This window comes from Leptodactylus fuscus, chromosome 4 (assembly GCF_031893055.1).
Source record: "Leptodactylus fuscus isolate aLepFus1 chromosome 4, aLepFus1.hap2, whole genome shotgun sequence".
Taxonomy (NCBI): domain Eukaryota; kingdom Metazoa; phylum Chordata; class Amphibia; order Anura; family Leptodactylidae; genus Leptodactylus; species Leptodactylus fuscus.
The window spans coordinates 225,060,217-225,070,673 of record NC_134268.1 but is presented as its reverse complement, the minus strand read 5'-3'; positions in this window follow the sequence as shown (position 1 = coordinate 225,070,673).

The window sequence follows — 10,457 nt, the reverse complement described above, 5'->3', positions numbered from 1 at the left end:
TATTTAATAATCTAATAATATAATATTTTACCAATGTAAATAGAATCGGGGGTTGTCGGACACAGGGATACCAAATGTCTATGTGTTTTGTTTTATATGTATTCTAGGGATATGGGGGTGATTTGAACATATATATATATATATATATATATATATATATATATATATGTTGTTTTAATTAAAATTGTTTCATGCACTTTGTGCACAGGTTTGGCATCCATGGATGGAAAGAGACACCCTGCAATGAAGCTATGCAAGAAGAGAAAAAGGGGCGGGCCAGATGGGTGAAGGAGGTGTGGTTTTCTAAGCAAACTTGAAACCACGCCTCCTTCACCCATCTGGTCCGCCCCTACTTCCCTGCCAGTGTGGCTTCATTGCAGGAGCAAGATCTGAGAGGCAGGGAAGTAGGGGCGGACCACACGGGTGAAGGATGCGTGGTTTCAAGTTTGCTTAGAAAACCACACCTCCTTCACCCATCTGGCCCGCCCCTTTTTCTCTTTTTGCATAGCTTCACTGCAGGGTGTCTCTTTCCATCCATGGATGCCAAACCTGTTTGGTTTGGTATGCTAGTAACGGGTTGGACCCCCTTTTGCCTTCAGAACTGCCTCAATTCTTCGTGGCATAGATACAACAAGGTGCTGGAAGCATTCCTCAGAGATTTTGCTCCATATTGACATGATGGCATCACACAGTTGCAGTCGCAGATTTGTCGGCTGCACATCCATGATGCGAATCTCCCGTTCCACCACATCCCAAAGATGCTCCTCTATTGGATTGAGATCTGGTGACTGTGGAGGCCATTGGAGTACAGTGAACTCATTGTCATGTTCAAGAAACCAGTCTGAGATGATTCCAGCTTTATGACATGGCATTGCATTATCCTGCTGAAAGTAGCCATCAGATGTTGGGTACATTGTGGTCATAAAGGGATGGACATGGTCAGCAACAATACTCAGGTAGGCTTTGGCGTTGCAACGATGCTCAATTGGTACCAAGGGGCCCAAAGAGTGCCAAGAAAATATTCCCCACACCATGACACCACCACCACCAGCCTGAACCGTTACCGATACAAGGCAGGATGGATCCATGCTTTCATGTTGTTGACGCCAAATTCTGACCCTACCATCCGAATGTCGCAGCAGAAATCGAGACTCATCAGACCAGGCAACGTTTTTCCAATCTTCAATTGTCCAATTTCGATGAGCTTGTGCAAATTGTAGCCTCAGTTTCCTGTTCTTAGCTGAAAGGAGTGGCACCCGGTGTGGTCTTCTGCTGCTGTAGCCCATCTGTAGCCTCAAAGTTGGACGTACTGTGCGGCGTTCAGAGATGCTCTTCTGGCTACCTTGGTTGTAACGGGTGGCTATTTGAGTCACTGTTGCCTTTCTATCAGCTGGAACCAGTCTGGCCATTCTCCTCTGACCTCTGGCATCAACAACGCATTTCCGCCCCCCACAGAACTGCCGCTCACTGGATGTTTTTTCTTTTTCGGACCATTCTCTGTAAACCCTAGAGATGGTTGTGCGTGAAAATCCCAGTAGATCAGCAGTTTCTGAAATACTCAGAGCAGCCCTTCTGGCACCAACAACCATGCCACGTTCAAAGGCACTCAAATCACCTTTCTTCCCCCCATACTGATGCTCGGTTTGAACTGCAGGAGATTGTCTTGACCATGTCTACATGCCGAAATGCACTGAGTTGCCGCCATGTGATTGGCTGATTAGAAATTAAGTGTTAACGAGCAGTTGGACAGGTGTACCTAATAAAGTGGCCGGTGAGTGTATATATAGTATATTGAGCGGGAGCTGGGCAGTATACATATATATATAGTATAGTGAGCGGGGGCTGGGCAGTATACATATATATAGTATAGTGAGCGGGAGCTGGGCAGTATACATATATATAGTATAGTGAGCGGGAGCTGGGCAGTATACATATATATAGTATAGTGAGCGGGGGCTGGGCAGTATACATATATATAGTATAGTGAGCGGGGGCTGGGCAGTATACATATATATAGTATAGTGAGCGGGAGCTGGGCAGTATACATATATATAGTATAGTGTGCGGGGGCTGGGCAGTATACATATACAGTATATAGTATAGTGAGCAGGAGCTGGGTAGTATACATATATATAGTATAGTGAGCGGGGGCTGGGCAGTATACATATATATAGTATAGTGTTAGGATCACATCTTCCATCTTGTATTCTGTCAGCCATTTTGTAAGCTTTTTCTTATATGAGCTTCATAAGGATGTCTGTTTAGAGTTTAAGAGACCCCTTTAGGGGATAAGGTGTGTGGAATGTTGATGGTTGGGTTGTAACTCCTTATCTGTTTGTGGTGAGAATCTCATAACAGGTTCTATAACCAGTTGACCCTTAGCCACAGACCGGACTGGACAGATAGCATGTGATCATTATCTCTCGTGCTGTGATATATACATCTAGAATTAGTGTAAGATGTTGGTTTACACATAAATATTGTAAATTCTTCTGTATGTCATGAGAAAGGTCATCCCAGGTTGGAGTATAATAATGAGATGCAGAACTTATCCAATAGTCATGTGCCACAGCTTATGTATAACCAATCGGGTCAAAGTCCAACCTGCTTATGTTTGTATAAATGCTAACTTTCTGTAACAATAAATCAGAATCCATTTTGATACACGACCACCATGTGTCTTGTGGTTCTCCAGGCTAAGATGGCGGAGGCCGATCTTGGCCTGTTAATTAATTTTTCCTTTACAGACAGCATATCTCTGGGGTATTATGATTTGACCTCAACAGAAATTGGCGCCCAAATGTGCGGCTTGAGAGATGAGGAGACGGTTTGCTGATCCCCCGGACGACCAGATTACAGGAGTGCTTGGAAATACAGATCCAACAAAGTCAGCGCTGCAAGGTAAGAACTTTAATCTTACCAGTTTGATCTGTGTTTCTAAGAACTTTTGTATTCCTGTCCGAGTGTGAGGTAAACACATATGTTCCTTATATAGATAGCTCAAGCTTTTTGCAAAGAACCTAAAAGAATATATTGTCTGTAAAGGGGGATGGGAAATCTCATTCTTTGTATACTGTCCATGCTGTGATTTGATTGATACATCTGTTATAAAGTGTATAAGGCGGTACAGGCAGTCTCCATCCTTAGTTAAAAGACAGAGATTAGTTCAGTGAAAATGGGGAGTAATCTGTGTGATCCCCCAAATAAATCTGTGTGGTTCCGGGGAGTAATCTGTGTGATCCCCCAAATAAATCTGTGTGGTTCCGGGGAGTAATCTGTGTGATCCCCCAAATAAATCTGTGTGGTTCTGGGGAGTAATCTGTGTGATCCCCCAAATAAATCTGTGTGGTTCCGGGGAGTAATCTGTGTGATCCCCCAAAGAAATCTGTGTGGTTCTAGGGAGTAATCTTTGTGATCCCCCAAATAAATATACCCCATATGAACTAATAGAAAGAGAGAGAGAGAGAAGTTGCCGCCCAAGTAAAAGAAAAATAAATAAAAAATAAATAAATAAAAATCCTTAAGAGAGCAGGGGTTCCTAAGATAGGATTGTTTGATAGTAAATGTTGGGAACCAATGGAGATTAGATCATGCAGGACAGATACAGGAGCATCAGTTACAAAGAGGAATAAGCTCTGATTGAAGAAACAGAATGGGGGGAGTGCAGAGTCAGCCGGTATGGAAATCAGCCCAAGAGATAGTTTAAGGAAAGAGCAGTTAGAAAAGGAGGTGAGAAACTGCTGATAAGATGTTGGATAGTTGGATAAACATTAAGTAAGGAATGGTTACAGAAATAAGGTATTAAGTGTTTGTATATCTTCCTTAGTGTAAGGGAATGTATAGTGAGCCCTCACTCACAGTCCAGCTAAAGGGTTAAATGTGGTCTGCATTGTGATGTTAGCATTATATATGAGTGGTAACTAGATAAAGATATAGGGAGAGTCCGCTGAAGTATATTGTGGCAGACCACTCACCAAGGTAGTAGATTCTGGGTGAAATCAGGTCTATAATGCTTTGAAAAACACCATGATTGTTGAAGCATTTATGCAAGGAAAAATGGCAGAAAAAGATCAGAAGCTCCTGTGTGTCTCTAATGGAGGTCAGGATAATTCACAATGAATGTCAGCCACCCCCCACACCCCCCCCCCACCTCCTATTGTCCTCTGTATATCCACAGCAGAGGTATACAGGATACAGGTTTTGCTAGGATTCAACAGAAGGGGGGAGGGGAGACACGGCAGGTAGCTAAGATTTCAGCTATGAGTGATACAATGTAACATCATTGGTATAATGTATGGAGAATTAGGAATATATGGTTTAATAATAAGTGAACTGTATAGTGTAAGCTGTTTCTAACCAGTATTTGACTTTGTGTAAGATTATTGTGATGTGTTACAGTGGTAAAAACTTTGATTGGAATCTTGTAAAGTAAAGTGTCAAAAAGTCTTGCAGTCAGCCCTCAAGGCAAATCTCAGATATAGTGTAAGAGTTTCTGAGCATCTGTAGCAACTAGATGAGTGGGGTCTGCCATGGAAATATTCGAAGACTGCACAGAAATATTAATATGTAATGTTGGTATCAGTATTGGCTGTTTAAATCATATTTAATGTCTTTAGAATTGGATTAATGTCATAAATTTTAGATAATCATCATTATGTTTATTTTCCAGTGATATACACATTGAGGAGAAGACGAAGGCATCTAAATCACATGTTTTGTTTATTTTTCTTCAATATTGAGCTGTGCAGGAATTATAACTAACCCTGTGATTACTTGTAGGAAAAGAAGAATAAGATGATATCACTGTACAAAATATATGAAAACTTGACAAGTTCTTTATGATTCAATGGATGTGTGTGTGTCTGGAGCTCCAGTGTGAAGGTTGCATGTATGTATGAAGTGAATGGGCCCATATGTGTTACAGGTACATGCTCTGTTTGCCTATGTCTGTATTGTTACATTTTTAGTCTCCACAGGGAGCCGATGAAGAAATTGAATGCTGATAGTCCCACAGAGGGTGGTGACAAGTAGATATGAGTTCCTTTCCATCATTGAAAATATATATATATGTACAGTATATATGTCTTCTGGTGAATATGAGATGTACTTGATATACCATGTACATGTACTAGGTACTCAGTGTTTATTGGTTATGAGTTTATACTATAAACCCATGAATGTTAACAATCGGGAATTATTTTGTGAAAAAGTTTTATCTAATACTTGTAAAATGTTATTGGTCATTTCTATTCAGATTGATCCTTCTGATATGGGATTAGGCATCATAAGGGGTAGGCAATGCATGTGAGCTATCTTAATATGTACACGCAGGTAAAGATAAATCGTAGTTTTGCAAAACAAAAGTGGTATTTCTGCGGCATTGTTTGCTACAAGGTGATAGACATCTGACTAAGTAGATCAGAAGGCACTCGGATATCTGCTCTGTAATGTGTTTTTGTGTATAAATTCTTGTTATGACAGGGGAGGGGGGGAGATAGATTGATCCCTTAAAGTTTTTGCCTTCTCTGCTGATATATTTTGAGCATTTAATGAATTAGTTGTAATTCTGGAATAATTAGAAGTTTTAGAGAACTGAATTTACTTGGGATTGTCTAAACAAGCTGCTGGGATATGTAGTACTACAGGTATAACAAGTTTGGGAAAAGCCAGCTCAGCTGCTTCCATGATAAGACACAAGGGTTGCTTGCAGTGGAAACAAAGATAACAATCTCAGACTGCAGTGTCTTATTTATGTCTTCTAATGTAAGCTTTGCATTCTGTACTACAAGTCCCATCTAAACCTGTTAACAATAGTTTCAGGGGAGGAAAAAGTCAGATAACTTAAAATTAATTTTATTTTTGCTAATTTGGTTATGTAAATGATGAATCTATTGTTAACTCTGATAAGAGTTCTTTCATTTTAGATGATTCTCGATTTGGGAATGATGGTGGATTCTGCACCAGATATGTCATGGTCACTGAATATGAGGTAAACCAAGGGTAAAACCAAGCACAAGTAGAACCATTATAGACCTGTATGGGTCTCAGCTCATGAAGCTGAACTAGAAGCCATCACTGAGACAGGGTACAAGGCCTGAGGGTAGGTGTTTGATATAGTGGGACTATGGTCCAATCTGGAGAGCGAGAGCTTTCTGTAGGGTTAATGTTAAGCCTAAAAGGATTTCCAGGCTGTTCAGATAGTGATGGACCCTGCTGCTGCCCCCACACAGGTGGGTATAGTCAGAAGTCAGGACACACACCAAGGCTGATATGAAAGAAAGTAGAGGTAACATGTGGGAAGACACTGCCACTAACCCAGCTGCAGAGGCCTAGGGGATATGCTTTACTGATAATTGGTCACTATATTAGGCTCAAAAAAAAAAAACCCTTTTAGCTCTCTTTTCAGGTTTTACAACACTGAAGCACCAAAAACGGTCCAGGACTGAAAGAGGATGTACAAGTCCTGATCTCCGGTGGTAAGAGAGTATTTTTACTGATAGCATTTGTCCCCACTGATGGCATAAGCAGCTCATTTCTAAGTGCACTGTTTAGTAGTAGCCATGTGTGACCTGGTGAGCGGAGGATGGGCGGCTGCAGGATTTAGTATCACTACTGACAGATATATATGTGAGCCTGCATGGCATGTCGTAAATGAAAAGTGTCTTTGAGCCATGCCCAGAGCCCTTGTACCTGCTCCAGAGATTGCAGGATAACTATATGCTATAACTATAACTTTAGTAACTACTAAAGGTGAGACGGTATAAGTACGTGCTTGTGTGTATAGTGATTTCTCTTCAGGATGGCCTGGGGCATATCTGGTGAAGAAAGCCATCACAAACGGGCTGCAGATACTGAAGATGTAGTGTGTCACTTGTATTTGTATCTTCTGTAAGGTACCCTCCTGACAGAAGAATTGGTTTTAGCCCATAGCAAACTTTCTTTGGGTCAGCCCCTAGGTTACAGTTGTATTATGGTGTACGGACTGACTATGTGATGTCTTGGCAAAAACATCTGACTAATGTATAGTTTTGAGTTTTCTCCTCACTCTCAGATTTTAAGTTAAGTGGACGGGACCTATTCATTTAAGCCAAGAGATTGATGACACGTGAGAAATCCTCTTGAACCAAGATTTGATGATTCGCCCCAAGTGCTGCTAACTACTAATACTTCTATGAAACTTGACGGAAAGCCTAATTGTGTCCATGCTTCACATTGCAAAGAAGTCTCCACACACAGCGATGAAGATTCTCCTGATGTTACTGTTATAGATTATTCTGGCGATAAGCCTGCATAGAACATTTGACAATGAGTGGGACAATAAGTTTTTTTTCTTTAAACATCATATGATCTTGAATGAAGATTTGAATGTGTCAGACTGTAGGATATGTACTCATAGCCCCATATTAGCCTCAGTCATGTTATATATAGCTGTTTTCATAACACAACAGGAAGTAATGATACATAGTGTTTGAAAAATACAAAGCAGACTGAAAATAACAGGCCAGAACTATGATTGAGATTAATTTGGAATACAGGAACATATGAGGGGAATCTGGAAAGGTCCAGCAGTAGACGTTAAGTCACTGAAGTACCTAAATATGAATTCCTGTATCCAATTATCTCAAAATGGGGGAATTGTTAGGATCACATCTTCCATCTTGTATTCTGTCAGCCATTTTGTAAGCTTTTTCTTATATGAGCTTCATAAGGATGTCTGTTTAGAGTTTAAGAGACCCCTTTAGGGGATAAGGTGTGTGGAATGTTGATGGTTGGGTTGTAACTCCTTATCTGTTTGTGGTGAGAATCTCATAACAGGTTCTATAACCAGTTGACCCTTAGCCACAAACCGGACTGGACAGATAGCATGTGATCATTATCTCTCGTGCTGTGATATATACATCTAGAATTAGTGTAAGATGTTGGTTTACACATAAATATTGTAAATTCTTCTGTATGTCATGAGAAAGGTCATCCCAGGTTGGAGTATAATAATGAGATGCAGAACTTATCCAATAGTCATGTGCCACAGCTTATGTATAACCAATCGGGTCAAAGTCCAACCTGCTTATGTTTGTATAAATGCTAACTTTCTGTAACAATAAATCAGAATCCATTTTGATACACGACCACCATGTGTCTTGTGGTTCTCCAGGCTAAGATGGCGGAGGCCGATCTTGGCCTGTTAATTAATTTTTCCTTTACAGACAGCATATCTCTGGGGTATTATGATTTGACCTCAACAATAGTGAGCGGGGGCTGGGCAGTATACATATATATAGTATAGTGAGCGGGGGCTGGGCAGTATACATATATATAGTATAGTGAGCGGGGGCTGGGCAGTATACATATATATAGTATAGTGAGCGGGGCTGGGCAGTATACATATACAGTATATAGTATAGTGAGCAGGAGCTGGGTAGTATACATATATATAGTATAGTGCTCAGCCAATCAGGAAGCTTCAAAGCAGCAATAGAAACCCTGAGAGCAAAAGCCTGCAGAACCTTCTACGCCATCAGAAGACAACTGTACCACCTCAAACCACCGGTGAGGGTCTGGATGAAGATATTTGACGCTGTCATCTCCCCAATCCTTCTCTATGGCAGTGAGGTTTGGGGCCCAGCCACCTACCCAGACCAGTCAAAGTGGGATTCCAGCCCAACAGAGAACTTCCACCTGGAGTTCTGCAAATACCTGCTACATGTCCATCGCAACACCACCAACATGGCCTGCAGGGCAGAGCTAGGCAGACTCCCCCTATGGCTCACCATACAGAAGAGGGCGCTAGCTTTCCAGGCACACATCCAGGGGAGCGACTCCTACCACCACCAAGCCTGGCTAAGCCACCTGAGCAAACCAGACACTCACCAACCAAACAGCAGCCAACCACCAAACCAAAAACTCCAACAGATGATAACCAAGGCCGAAATAAAGGCGACCACAGAGGCAAACAGAGAGCGGTACATTGAAGAATGGAGAAACGAAATAAATAACTCCAAGAAACTCACCAATGTGTACCAATCCCTACAAAGGGACTACACCATGGCCACCTACCTGGAGAGAATACGCCACCCCAAGCACAGACAGACCCTGAGCCGGTACAGACTGAGCGCCCACAACCTAGAGATAGAGACGGGGCGATACAGACAGACGTACAAGCCACGGGAGAAGAGACTGTGCCAGCACTGTGACCAGGGGGCCCTAGAAGACCAGACCCACTTCCTGCTACACTGCACCAAATACTCAGCTATGAGGGCCGTCTACTACCAAAGACTCTCTGCCCACATCCCAGACTTCATATCTGCAGACGAGAAGAGGAAACTCTACATCCTACTGGGAGAAGAAGAGGCCACTGTGGAGATCGCTGCCCAATACGTGTCCAGCTGTCACCAAACCAGAGGAAGATGAGACTCCATGGACTGTTATATTTATCCCAATACACCCGCCCCACCTCCCCATATAGCAGTCACCAACGAAGAGGAAGATGAGACTCCACGGACTGTTATACCCCAAACCACCCCCCATACCCACCGCCCACTTTACTAGCTTTGGCAATACCAAATATCTATTCGGACGTGCCAATAAAGCTTTTTTGATTTGATTTGTATAGTGAGTGGGGGCTGGGCAGTATATATATATATATATATATATATATATATATATATATAGTATAGAGAGTGGCGGCTGGGCAGTGTATATCTATATAGTATAGTGAGTGGGGGCTGGGCAGTGTATATATAGTATAGGGGGAGAGGCAGTATACACATATATATATATATATATATATATATATAGTATAGGGGAGGGGCAGTATACATATATATATATATATAGTATAGTGAGCGGGGGCTGGGCAGTGTATATATAGTATAGGGGGAGAGGCAGTATACATATATATATATATATATATATATATATAGTAAAGGGGAGGGGCAGTATACATATATATATAGTATAGTGAGCGGGGGCTGGGCAGTGTATATATAGTATAGGGGGAGAGGCAGTATACATATATCTATATAGTATAGTGAGTGGGGGCTGGGCAGTGTATATATAGTATAGGGGGAGAGGCAGTATACGTATATATATATATATATATATATATATATATATATATAGTATAGGGGAGGGGCAGTATACATATATCTATATAGTATAGTGAGTGGGGGCTGGGCAGTGTATATATAGTATAGGGGGAGAGGCAGTATACATATATCTATATAGTATAGTGAGTGGGGGCTGGGCAGTGTATATATAGTATAGGGGGAGAGGCAGTATACGTATATATATATATATATATATATATATATATATATAGTATAGGGGAGGGGCAGTATACATATATCTATATAGTATAGTGAGTGGGGGCTGGGCAGTGTATATATAGTATACGGGAGAGGCAGTATACATATATCTATATAGTATAGTGAGTGGGGGCTGGGCAGTGTATATATAGT